This window comes from Coenobita brevimanus, chromosome 50 (genome assembly GCF_032717465.1).
Source record: "Coenobita brevimanus isolate Jiangsu-jjx chromosome 50, ASM3271746v2, whole genome shotgun sequence".
Lineage (NCBI taxonomy): Eukaryota > Metazoa > Arthropoda > Malacostraca > Decapoda > Coenobitidae > Coenobita > Coenobita brevimanus.
The window spans coordinates 52,966,602-52,979,959 of record NC_137003.1 but is presented as its reverse complement, the minus strand read 5'-3'; the positions used below and the strand labels follow the sequence as shown (position 1 = coordinate 52,979,959).

Genomic DNA, 13,358 nt, shown 5'->3' with positions numbered 1-13,358 from the left:
ACGGCTCAGATATATGTAATAGGCATCACAATAAGATAAACACATAAGAATATAATGGTAAGGTGTGTATTATAATATATGAAAGAACAGTAAACTGATTATGCGTAAGATATTTATACGGCAATACAGAAACGTGGCATAATTATTTTACAGTGCTGCTTAAAAAAAAGTAGTCACTTATATTGGCTGTTACCGTATTTCTGGGGTTGGTAATAATGTCACAATTATGATTATAAGATAATGCGCAGGAATATAAGCAAAAATATGCCAGTTTCTTAGTAAAAAAAAATATATACATTAAACCCTCGTGAGCGGCAACACTCACACACCCAGTCCGACCTGGTCATCTGTGAGGGATAGAGGAATAGGCCTGTTTGGGGACACCTCTTAAAAAAAACGCGCCAAGACTTTAACCTCCTGGGTGGTGTGGAAATAGTCAAATTTACAATATGTACATTATAAAGTAAAAGAAAACCAAAATGTATCCTAAAATACCACAGACGAGAGAGAGAGAGGGGGGGGGGAAGGCAGACCAGGGTCAGTGTTGAGTGCAGCTGAGTGAGAGATGAAGGAAGGGAGGGAAGGAAGGAGGGAGAGAAACAAAATAAAGAAATGAAAGCACAAGTTTATAAGACATAAAAGAAACAAAATTCCCTAGGGTGATGCATATCCCCCCAGGAGAGAGAGAGAGAGAGAGAGAGAGAGAGAGAGTATGGAAAACGTGGCACACTGTACAGAGGTTCGTGCCCCACCCAAACCGCCACTTTAGAATGGTAATTTCCTGGTCGGCCACTGTAAACTACTTTTGCTGGCTGAAGCTGAACTAGTCTCTTTAGAGGACCTAATTCTAATTATATTTATGAAAGTCCGGCAGGCTTATGTTACGCTTCACCTGTCTAAACAGTTTCACTGTAGTACAGCAACTGAGAATTTCCATTTCATTAATGCTCGTCTTCACCATCAGCTGTCTGAAGATTTTATGAAGAAAAAGAAAATAACACCTTGCCGGGTTTTCTGTTATTGTATTAATTTTTAAACTGCAGAGGGCTTTTAGCTTGCACAGCGGCTGAAACTGCAATTGCACCCACGATGTGTGATCAAAGGTTTACGTAATTCCAACATATCCAGGATGGGTAAGAACTCATTCTGTCACTTTGACTTCGATGATCTTCAGTTATTCAATACATTGTACCCTGGATCAACATCCAGTAAAGCGATTACAAAAAGATCAGAAATACTGTCACATCCTATTGATGAGGATTTCATTTTTGCCTCCCCCCTCCCCCCCCGGTAATTCGACATGGTACCTGAAAGCGTCTCTAACACTGTTCTTCAGTTCTACAGTAAAGAACAGTTTAATATAAATGAAATAATGGTAAAAAGAATTCCTGGGCACGGAAAACACACACAGAGGGCAAATTCATGCTTGAAAGAGTAAGGTACTGAAATGCAATAAATAAGAGTAGGATATGTCTCAAGTGCCTGGCAGGGCAGAACTCCTGATAAAACTGTATGCAAGATTTTATACCTTCTACCTATAAAGTAAAATGCAGTACTAATCATAGCCTTGTCTAAAGCAGCCATTTTGTCATTTTACTAGCCTGCAACCAAAGCTACCAAACCTAATCTAACCATACCAAATCAACTTAGCTGACTTATCTAGACTACCGCTATATTTCCGATTATTGCCTGGGAGCTAGCTGGGACGGGGAGGGGTTGAATGAGGAGAGACTGGAGGAGAGCATCTTAAATCTGACTTGTTTTGGAGAGGATGACAAGCTTTGCACTTTCAAACTTGGGTTCATTCTCTTCTTCATTAAACGTTGTTAGGTATTGTTTGGCATGGTCAAAGTAGATCAGATATGGGTTGGTAATTCAGATGCGGGCCATTTTCGATAGAATGAAGTTCCGACTTTAATGAATCATAAAAAAATACCTGTAATAATAATGAGGCAAATACTGCAGAGACTATACTGTACAAAAACTTGGTCAAACGAAAGCACTGAATTTAAACACCAGTGATTATTAACAAAGAATACACAGAAACGACGCATGGTATGAAGATTATGGTAAACGATAAAAAACGTATAAGTTAAATATGTCAAGAACTTTGGAAATCCAATCATCACGTACCGTTAGCATGAGTTGTCACAACTTTGCCGCCAAGATGCTATACGGCTAGTCTTACATTCAGGATTTTTAGTTGTGTCATGATAATGTCTCCATGAATAGTTAGTGCACGGCGATTTAGATACGCAAAAATACAATCAACAATATGTCAGTAGATAAATAGCTAATAACCTCAAATGACGGCAATTTACTGCGTAATTAACTGGTATTAGCAGTACGTTACTTTTAGTTCTGCAAAATTTCATTCCATCCGTACGGAAAGCAAGCTTTAATAAGGATGGAGAAGAGACTAGAGAAGGTTCAGTCGATTTTCAGTTCAGTTTGAGTGTAGTGCAGTGTCAGTGCAGTGCTGCTGGTGAAGTTTGTGAAGTGTTGCTGGGAAGCATTAAGTGTAATATTACTGCAATTTATGACGATTATCTTCGGTACCGGTACTTGTGAAAATAGTGAAGTGTTGTTGGCAAACAGTGAAGTGTTATTGCAGTTAGTAACGTTTGTATAGCTCCAGTGCTTGTGAAAACAGTGAAGTTGGAAAGCATAAGTGTAATTACTTGGAAAATAAAGACAGTGAACTTTAATTAGAAGCCAGTGTTTATTTACGACGCCTGAGCTGATCTTGTGTACTGTACACCTAAAGGCTGACCATAGGAAGAACAACTCACTGAGCAACATCCTTCCTGTACTGAACAACTGCTGTTGGAACCTGTGGCAGTGTGAGGTTGAGACGTAACAAACGATTAATGGATTAACGGTTTGATGCCCCTTTGTATATATATATATATATATATATATATATATATATATATATATATATATATATATATATATATATATATACACTGAACAAGCATGCGGGGGACATCACATAAGCTTGTCGCACGCCCACACCGATCGTGAACCATTCACTTAGATGCCCATTAACCCTTACACATACTGTATGCTTCACGACCATCATAAAAACTCTTGACGGCACCTAGCTACTTACCATCTTCACCGTATATGCGCAAAACCTTCCACAATCCTTCTCTGCTGTACGTTTTTTCCAGTCATGCATGCCATAAAAACCGTATATATTCCTTCTCACAAGCCTTCTCCACTATCTGTCTCATTGCAAATATTTGATCCACACATCCCCTGCCACTCCTAAGGCCACCCTGTTCATCATTCACCAGAACTTCTGATCTCTCTCTTTCTGTACAATAATTCTTCCATATCCTTTCCCTGCCACACGCAATAAACTTTGCCACGATATTTCTTGCACTCACTTCGCTCACCTTTATTTTTGTACAGGGGTAGGCCTACAATCACAGCCTTTTTCCACTCTGCAAGCACAGTTTCACTCATCCATGCCTTTTTATATATCTCCAACAAGCACTTCATGCCGCTCTCTTCACTACACTTAATCATCTCCGCATACACCTCATCAACTGCAGCTGCTGTTTCATTTTTCAGCCGTTTCACAGCGTTCTTCACTTGTGCGAGTGTCACGTTTCCTCTCACTGCATTCCCTTTCTGCACACACCCCACACCAATCATGTTTACAGCGGCTGTAGGCCTATTCATCAGGCTTTCAGAATATTCTTTTCATCTGGTTGTTATTTCATCTCCATGGGTTAATAATCTACCACTTACGTCCTTCACACTTTCACATTTCTTTCCGCTGGCACTTCTAGGCTACATCTCCTCTCCCCTATCCAGAATAACTCCCTATTTTCAGAGTAATTTGCACCAATTTTTCTTCCCAGATCATCATTTACCCCAACTTTTTCCCCTTCACCAGTCTAAATATATTCAATTCTTATTTCAACTGAATATAATGAAAACAAGAAGCACGTCCATACCACGTTGAATACACCCCTTCCCGTCCGATCAGCGAAGTTAAACAACGTTGGGTCTGGTTAGTACTTGGATGGGTGACCGCCTGGGAACACCAGATGCTGTTGGCATCCCTACGTGTCAAGTGGGGTTGGTGGAGGATTGGTGCCCCTCTATGTAAAACAATTAACTCTAAGCCCTTTTCCACCCCGTTTGGGATACGTGGCGTCTGGCAATGAATGAAAAAAATGAAGAAGCACGTAAAGAGTAGTGAAGAAGGGAAAAAAAAATAGGATTTAGAGCAAAAACATACTAAAGTTAGCAGGCATTTTCCTCTTAGCTTGTCAGTGCACCTTCGCAGACTTCTATTTTGCGTAGATATTGATATACAGTGAAAATAAATATATTTCCATATTAAATCAACATTTATACAAAGAACTCTGATAAGGCGAATCGTCGAACAAAAGGCAAAACACTCGCTAACCTTACCAAGTTTTTGCTCTAAATCTTGATTCTTCATTAGCAATTAAATAAACCAAAATTTTTCTACCGGATTTTAGATAATTAAGTGTGCATGAACCTATATGGTGATAAGACTTAAAATATTTTCCAATTAAAAGTGCCGATTCGGCAAATGAACGCCGATTCGGTTATAGTCGCAGTCGCACCCTCCCAGAGGTTGTCCAGGCTGTGCGCGAAAGGTGCACCATGCGCGTAGTCTGAGCCCCGACTTCTCGGGTCCAGGTACGATACTGCCTTGGGTTCTGTACGCTCGACCGGGTCAGAGTGTACAGACAAGGAAGGGAAATCCAAACACGACTTGTCAGAGGCACACGTATATATTAACAATAACCAATTACACACTACAGTCCGTGATCAAACCTAAATGGTACAAAATATTAATATGGCACAGAAGACTATATTCTACACTAAATATCTCCATCTAGTTCATAGAGAGTTTGATCAACACAATAATATGGCACTACTTATACAGGACAATTCCCACACAGTAATACACATACATCTCATACAATATACCAGGTGTGCTTTATTCCCGTGTGTATAACATTCACAATCCAGTCTATTTCAGTATATACAGCACATGACAGACAGAAGTATATTCTCATTCCCATACACGTTCGCATGACATGAACGGCACCCTATGCTAGTTGTACACATCCGCGTGACATGGGAGATATCCTAGCTACCTTATGTTATGTGCGCGTGACAGAGGACAGAAGAATGTATCACTTATTGTCTACTCGTGTGACAGGGAAGGAGGGGAGCTATTGTTACACAGTATCTCTATGTGGGTCAGTCATATTGTGTATACCTTACTCGGTGTACACCAAATTAGACTGGTCCATTGGGGGGCATACGATAATTACGGGGACGGCACTGATACTGAGAGAGTCTGTTGTGTATTGCACTGGGGGGTCTCACACTGGGGGGACAGCCTGGGGCCTCTCGCCTCATACCCTGTATGTGGGTTTCCCTGTGGCGGCAAGTTCACTGATTCCGCAATGGGGAACGGGGGGAGGGGGTAGCACTAGGGGCATGAGGGGGGGCTGGTTCACTGGGGACCATGCCTTTAGGTCACTAGGGGACAAACAACAACCCCAGGGTCTTTCTACTCACGCGGCAGGCAGAGAGGGGCGCTGGGGCGTGCCGGGAAGGAGGCCCCTACACTGGTAGCCACAGGTGACGGCCGGGCGTTGGGGGTGGGCTGTCAGGAGTGTAGTCCAGGTGTAGGTCGTCTGTGAGGTCGGCACGGGTCCTACAGGAGCTGGTGGGTGGCCCTCTTTCTGTAGGGACCCTGGGTGAGGTGGGGCCCTCTGGACTAGGGCCGAATAGGGCCAGGAGGCACGCAGCATGGAGCTGGCCCTTTGTCGTGGTCAGAGTCCTAAGGGCAGACCTGGTTAGGCCCAGGCCGAGGGTCGGCTGCGGGGAGGGTGGCGCCCTAGTGAGGCCACAGTCTTGTCTGGCAGGGGCGGCCGTCAGGAGTGGGCTGCGGCCATCTAGGCTGGGAGAGGTCTGGCAGCTGCAGTGGGCATTGGAGGTGCTCCTTCAGCTCTGGGGACTGCAGCCTCGCCTGGGGGAGGAGGCCATCAGGAGTGGGCTGTGGCCTCTCACTCTGGGGGAGCCCAGCAGCGCCCATGGGTGGTGAAGGAGGGGCTGCAGTGGTCTGACATCTGGCCTTGGAATCATCTCGCCTTGGCTGGTCTCTGGTGGGGCACCTGCAGGGGAGCAGTTCCCACCCCCTGGGGGAGAGGGGCGGGGAGAGGGGTGCCTCGCTCTGCCATAGGAAGGGCAGGCTGAGCAAGAGGCATTGCCCTCAGTAGGAACACCGAAGGTTGCGGAGGGGGAGTGACTGGTGATCTGCTCCCCAGCTTGGCAGGCCTGACAGTCCCTGCCAGAATTCTGGACCGGGGCACGAGAGGGAGTCCCAGTGGGTGCTCCTTCGGCCAGATAGACCCGGTGGGCACTGCCTGAGTTCCTACTCGAGACAGAGGTGGAAGGAGAACCTGAGTGCACTCCTCCAAGTGCCGCAGAACCTGACGACAAAGGGAAGGGGATTCCCAGTGGGCTCTCCTGGCTACTGCCGCAGCTCCGGTGGAGTCTTCTGCCATTGGGACTGGGGCACCTGTCCCGGGGACGATGGGAGGCGTCTGAGGGCTTGTTTGGGACTTTGTAGTTACAAGTCCTACCATTCTGGTGAGTGCTTCCTCCGCTGGAGTGTAGTGCACACAAACTGCACACTGCCCGGTGGTCTGACTACGGGGAAGAGGGGCGTCGGGTCACGGGAGAGATAAGCCGTTCCTGCCTGGAAGGCTCATGAGGTGAAACAGCCTCCCCGTCGTCTCCTTGTGGGGTGGGGGTCACCTCGCTGTACCCTCCTCCTGGGGCCGTGGTGTCGGGCTCACCCCGCCGCGCAGGTATTTCAGTCGACTTTTGAAAAATATTTGCGCTAAAACGGCCGGGCGCCTATTGGGCGATTTCATAATTATGTGGGATATGATGTTTAGAAGATGGGTTAGAAGACAGCATTTGACGTTGGCTCGCCAACCCTTGGACTATGACTCATTGTGAGGTCTCAGCCCATTGGGTCCTGATCTCTGAGTCAGGGGTCACTGAGGTCAGAATTTTAGGTGCAGCTGTTAATTACTGACTTCATTCTGTGTGTGTTCTTACCTAATTGTATCTTTACAGGAATGAGTCATGCTCTTACTGTCTCGTGTATTAAACCATCTTTATCATACATATGCTTAAATTTATGAATTGTTTTGGCACACACTATTTCATTCGGTAGTGCATTCCACTGATCAGTTGCCCTATTTGGGAAACTAAATTTCTTTACGTCTTTATCGCCTCTCTTTTTATGCAGGTTTTTGCACTGTCCTCTTGCTGATGCTTCCCCATTGGTTATATATTCATTTATGTCTAATCTATGTGTTTTTTGAGATGAGGATTCCAGACTACTGATGCATTCTCAGGGTTAGTCTGATGAATGATGTTATTATCTTTTTCAGCATGTCTTCACTACTGTATGTGAATGCTATTTTCATATTTGCAAGTTGTGTGTAGTGTGTAGCCTACATGTTCCGTACCTTCTCACTGATGTGGTCAGCCGGGGACAGTGTGTTATTGATAATTGTAATGCTAGGCGAAATAGGCTCGACTTCTCGGTCCTAGAACACCTAACGTGTAGCGGGGTCCTCTTTCGAGACCGGGGCTTAGTCCAATGAAGAGAGGCAGGACACAAAAACTCCAGGCAATAACCTTTTCACGTATTTTACCACAGTCAGACACAGGACAAAGACAGCAGATATTACAACACAATATATAGCAAAGAAATAAAACCTTAACTAGGATATTAGTATATCGCAGGATACTGGCTTAATTGATACTGAGGCCAACACAATTCAAGTGCACAGGCTTACAGAGAATACAGGCGCGCGCGGGGTGAGGGAAGGAGGCTCCCAGGGGGGAGGGGGGGAAGGGCGAGGGGAGTGACTTGCAGCGGGTCAGGACAGAGTTATGGTAATACTGGGGAAAAGTAAGTATTATTACTTTGAACTTAATATTTCCTGATAGCGAAAGGGTTTTGGTAATTGATTCTATTTCTTGTTTACGTTCACGCTAATTACTGGGGAAAGGGAATGACATTGGGAATGTACTGGCAATACAAGTGGGGAAATATTATTAACACTTTCTCTATTATTTCCTTAGAGCCGAAGAGGTTGGAGTATCTTACTACAGAGGATTTCTCGGGGGGAATAGTCTTATTAATTTTCTGTCACTCGTGAGTCTGATTTACCAGAACTTAATTTATGCACTCGTCCTTTACTCATCCACCGTGATTTCACTTGCCCCGATATTCCACAAGTATTAAGTCACTGTACCGTTGTTACACTAGTTTGGGCAACATCACACTTAACCTAAAACAGTTCACTATTGCTGGGGCAACACCACACTTACCATGAGTCACTCATCGTGGAGGCGGCTGGGAGACGTGCCGGCGACAACTCGGCCGGGATAGGGGCACCGCCAAGGGGGGGGACGTGCCGAGAGGGCACGGGACAACTCGCAAGGGCGTCCTCTCGCGTCCAGGGCTGTAGGTGACGAAGGGGCCCTCAGTCTCCCGGCTAGGCTTAGGGGTGTGACCCTCAGGACTGGGGTCGAACAGATCCAGAAATCTCTGACTCAGGTCTCGGCCGGAGGTGGAGGTCTTACGCCGTCCCCTGGGCGGGGGGAGACCACGCCCGGGCGTCCTAGGAAGGGTCTGGAGGGACTGAGAACTGCGGTCCCCAGAGTCGAGGGGCGCCGACAGGGAGAAACTGCGGCACCGACCTGAACCAGGGTCCGTATGGTGAGTCTTCTCCAGAGCCAGGCGTAGGGAGCGGAGGCCAGGAGAGGTCGTAGGGCCTGGCTGGGGCGCTCCGGTACGGGAGGTCCGGGCTCTTGTCTCCTGCTGGGGCGATCACTCACTCAACACCTCCATTTGGCCGTGGGGCCCGGCAATTGGCCGTGGCCTGAGTGGGGGAGTCAGCGCATCTCTGTTTGCCTTCGGAGCAGCAATTGGCCGTCTGACGAAGGTGGGAGCGGCAATAGGCCCTCTCCTTCTGCAGGAGGGAGGAGAGGCAGTAGGCCGTCTCTGGGGCAACGTCTTCGGAGCGGCAATTGACTGTCTGACGAAGGCGGGAGTGGCAATAGGCCATCTCCTGCCGGAGGGAGGAGCGGCAATAGGCCGTCTCAGAGGCAACGTCTTCGGAGCGGCAATTGGCCGTCTGACGAAGGCGGGAGCAGTGATAGGCCGTCTCCTGCCGGAGGGAGGAGTGGCAATTGGCCGTCTGATGAAGGCGGGAGCGGCAATAGGCCGTCTCAGGGTCAACGTCTTTGGAGTGGCAATTGGCCGTCTGACGAAGGTGGGAGCGAAAATAGGCCGTCTCCTGCCGGAGGGAGGAGCGGCAATAGGCCGTCTCTAGAGGGGCACCTTCGGAGTGGCAATAGGCCGTCTGGCGAGGGCAGGAGCGGCAATAGGCCGTCTCTGTAGGGGCACCTTCGGAGTGGCAATAGGGTGTCTGGCGAGGGCAGGAACGGCAATAGGCTGTCTCCTGAGGGGCGCTGTCTGGAGCTATGAGAGCAGCTCCACCCTTAGCTGATCCGGCAATTCCACTCCTCGAAGGTAGTGTCCTCCTCCTCCTGTGGTGACGGCGCGGCGGCTGAGTGTCATAGGGGTGCACGGCCCGGGCTGACGTATGCCGTTGTTGCGCTGTATCCCATTGTCTGGTTGCGGCTACTCCGTGGGGTCCGGGTGGGGGTGTCGGTGAGTTCCAGGGAGCACTGGGCTGTACACTACTCGTCTCGTTTTCGGGGGCACTATTGTGTTCCTCACTTGCTTCCTTCTCGGGGGCACTACGTTGTATGTCACGCATTTCAATAATAATCACTCCTAGGTCCAATTTTCTCTTTCTGATATGGGTAGGGTAACCCCAGTCTGGTCTTTTTCCACTTTTACCAAACTTGATTACATGACACTTGTCCACATTGAATTCCATTTGCCACGTATTACTCCATTCATGAAGTTTATTTAATTCTTCTTGTAGCTGGGTGAGTTCTTTAGTCTCAATGTGGGACTGAAACAGGGTTGTGTGATGTCTCCATGGCTGTTTAATATATACATGGATGGGGTTGTAAAGGAGGTGCAAGGTAGGGCGGTGGATATGGGGGTGGCTCTAATGAATGAGGGTGAGATTTGGAAGATTCCAGTGTTGCTGTTTGCTGATGATACAGTATTGTTGAGGGAAGATGAATGGGAGTTGCAAGGGTTGGTGAATGAATTTGGGACAGTGTGTAGGAGGAGGAGGCTGAAAGTTAATGTAAACAAAAGTAAAGTTATGGTGTTTGATAAGAATGAAGTCACAGAATGTAGTGAGGTTGGATGGTGAGGATATGGAGAATGTGAGTGCATTCAAGTACTTGGGTAGTGTGATGAGTAAGGATGGAACTTTGGGGGTTGAAGTGCGTGAAAGGGTACAGCAGGGAAGGAAGGTTGTTGGTTCACTGAAAGCAGTGATGAGAAATAGGGAGGTGAGTATAGAAGTTAAGAAGTCACTGCATGATAATATTGTCATCCCTACCCTTACGTATGGAAGCGAGGCGTGGACCTTGCAAGAAGGGAACAAGTCAAGAGTGAGAGCAGTGGAAATGAGTTACTTGAGAGAAGCATGTGGAGTGACATGGAGGGACAGGTTGACGAATGAAGAAGTGAAGGAACGTTGTGGCCTGGATGTGGATGTGGTTGAGAAGATTAGGAGAAATACACTGAGGTGGTTTGGACATGTGGAGAAAATGGAGAATGAAAGACTGACTAAGAGGGTGTATGTAGGTGAGGTGGAGGGAGGGAGAGGAAGAGGTAGACCGAGGATGAGGTGGAGGGATGGAGTTGAGAGGTATATGAGGGAGTGGGGGGTGAGTTGCGGAGGGTAGTCAAATGGTGGGTGACAGAGAGACTTGGAGGCGTTTTGTCTGCGGCCACCCTTTGGGGGATTAAGGCGTCGGGCTATGTAGATAGCTCTTTACAAGAGTCTGTGTCAGTAATTCTCCTTTGTATTTTTGTATCATCAACAAACATATTTAGATAGCCTCCATTTCCAGTGCTACTGTGTTATTTCTTATTTATATACTGAGCCCTGCGGAACTCACTTCCCTCCATGATGAGTACTTTCCCCTTAGTACGGTACTGTTCTCATTTACCTTTTTCTGAGAAAATCGTGCATCCAACAGTACAGTTTGCCTCGGATTCCGCCTTGATGGTAGTTTCCATAAAAGTCTTTGGTGTGTGTGTCTGTGTGTGTGTGTGTTAATCAAGTCCTCAAGGCTCAAGACTATATGCCATTCTAATGAATGCAAATTTAGTCTTTTTAGCATGTCTTCATATGGAAGGTTCCGAACATCATGTATAATTTTTGTCATTCTTCTCAGTACATTTTCTAACGAATTTATATCCTGTTATGCTGAGTGTTTTTAGGCCGACTCCTCGTACTAAAGACACTAGCTACTGAACGGGGTCCTTTTTCCGGACCGGAAGTAATGCACTAACAAGGGAACAGGACATAAAAACTAGGCAGTCCACCTTTAACACATCTATTACCTTAATTACAACACCTTAACAATATCACATAGGATGGTATTATAAACAGAGGATACAGACATACGGAGTTACGTTAATGTAATATGGGATATTCACACACTCCTTAATTATGCTTTATAATAGGTTAAGAGTCCGTAAGTGGATGGGATTCACTTGTATCAAAGTCCAAAAGGTCTTAGCGTGTCGGGGCAATGGAGATGTCTGGGCTTGATGAGCCGAGGAGGGATTATTACTATAAGTTAGCAAGGGAGGTAGAGCACTATAAGTTAGCAAGGGAGGTAGAGCACTAGAGTTCACTGTTTAGGCTCGGCGCGGCAACTCTCGCCCGTGCGTACACTGACAATGGGGGGGGACTACTCTAGATTGGACTTTGGGATAGCACTGTTCGGATGAACCCAGAACTTATAGTCTTTGTTAGGGGAAGGTATTTACGGACACTTTTTGGCGTATTCCCGCTGGTTCACTCTGTCACTGGATCGGTACAGGGAAGGGGAAGTCACTATTCTTGCCCGAGTTTCTGGGGCGATATCACTTTGTCACTGTAAGGTGTAGGTCCCCACTCTGGTCACGGTGCAGGGAGACCCTCTTGCCTGGGGTCTCGACCTGTTGTAGGTCCTCCTCTGGTCACGGTGCAGGGAGACCCTCTTGCCTGGGGTCTCGACCTGTTATAGGCCCTCCTCTGGTCACTGTGAAGGGAGGCCTGTCTGTGTTGGCCCTAGGGACTGGGGCCAAACAGGTGTAGCAGACGGGCCTGACGTCGTAGGGTCTGCGGCAGGGGGAGGTCGGCGTTGACGGGTTGCCGGGCTCGCCTAGGGGTCCGAGGACTGCGGAAGTCTACCGGGGAACGCGCCGTCAGGTGTGGGCTGCGGCCTCGTCTCCCGCTGGTACCTGGGGAAGACAAGAATTTCCCGGGGGTAGGAGGTAGGTCCCGACTGGGACCAGGCCTCTGTTCAGGTGACACTTTAGGGGTAACTCCCCCGGGTGGTGTCCGGCTACTCCTGCAGGAGTTAGCTGGCTCCAGAGGACACACGGAGGCCGTGGTCTCTCTTGCACTCGTGGAGGGTAGCACAGAGGCGACTCTCTCTCTTGTCTTCACAATTGCCGTGGCACCAGGTTGATCGGTCCTGGGACCCACTTGTGGCGGTGTGTGAGGGTCTCTTACCCTTAGAGTGGCTAGGGGCGTGAGCCCCGTACAATCCACTATTGGGCCTCCTGCCCTATTTGTTATAGAGGGCTCTCTTCCCTCGTCAAAGGACCTCCTGTCCTGATAGTGGCAGAGGGTATTACGCCCTCGTGGCTCACTGTGGCAGAGGAGACAAGCCCCTCGTGGCTCACGTGGGTTACTGCGGCAGAGGAAGGGACTTCCTCGTGGCTCGCGGTGGCAGTAGGTGGAAACACCCCGTGGCTCACCTAGGGACCTCCTGTCCCGTTGGGGTGAAGTTGTGGTCGTCACCACAAGACTACGAGGGACTGACGTATCAGTCCCACCCCACTGCTATCGATGGTTAACCCGCCTTGTAATTTGTTGCGGGTCTAGGCTCACCTGGTGTTGAGGTTGTTGCGGGAAGAAGGGGCACAGGTCAGTGGTGGTTGGATGACCCTTTTGTCCCGGGTCACTAACCTGACCGTTATCTCCTCCTCGGGTGGTGGGGTGGTGGTGGCCCGGTGGTGGTGTGGGGGGTGGCGGGGCGGAAGGTCCGGTCGCGGGCATTTTATATCCATTCTATAGTACGGACACCAAATTGCCCTGCATAGTCTA

The 13,358-nt window shown here is 48.1% G+C and overlaps 1 pseudogene; it reads left to right on the top strand.

Moving 5' to 3' along the window:
• The first annotated feature begins 3,959 nt into the window (after positions 1-3,959).
• On the top strand, positions 3,960-4,076 carry LOC145399882 (5S ribosomal RNA; annotated as a pseudogene).
• The last annotated feature ends 9,282 nt before the right edge of the window (positions 4,077-13,358 follow it).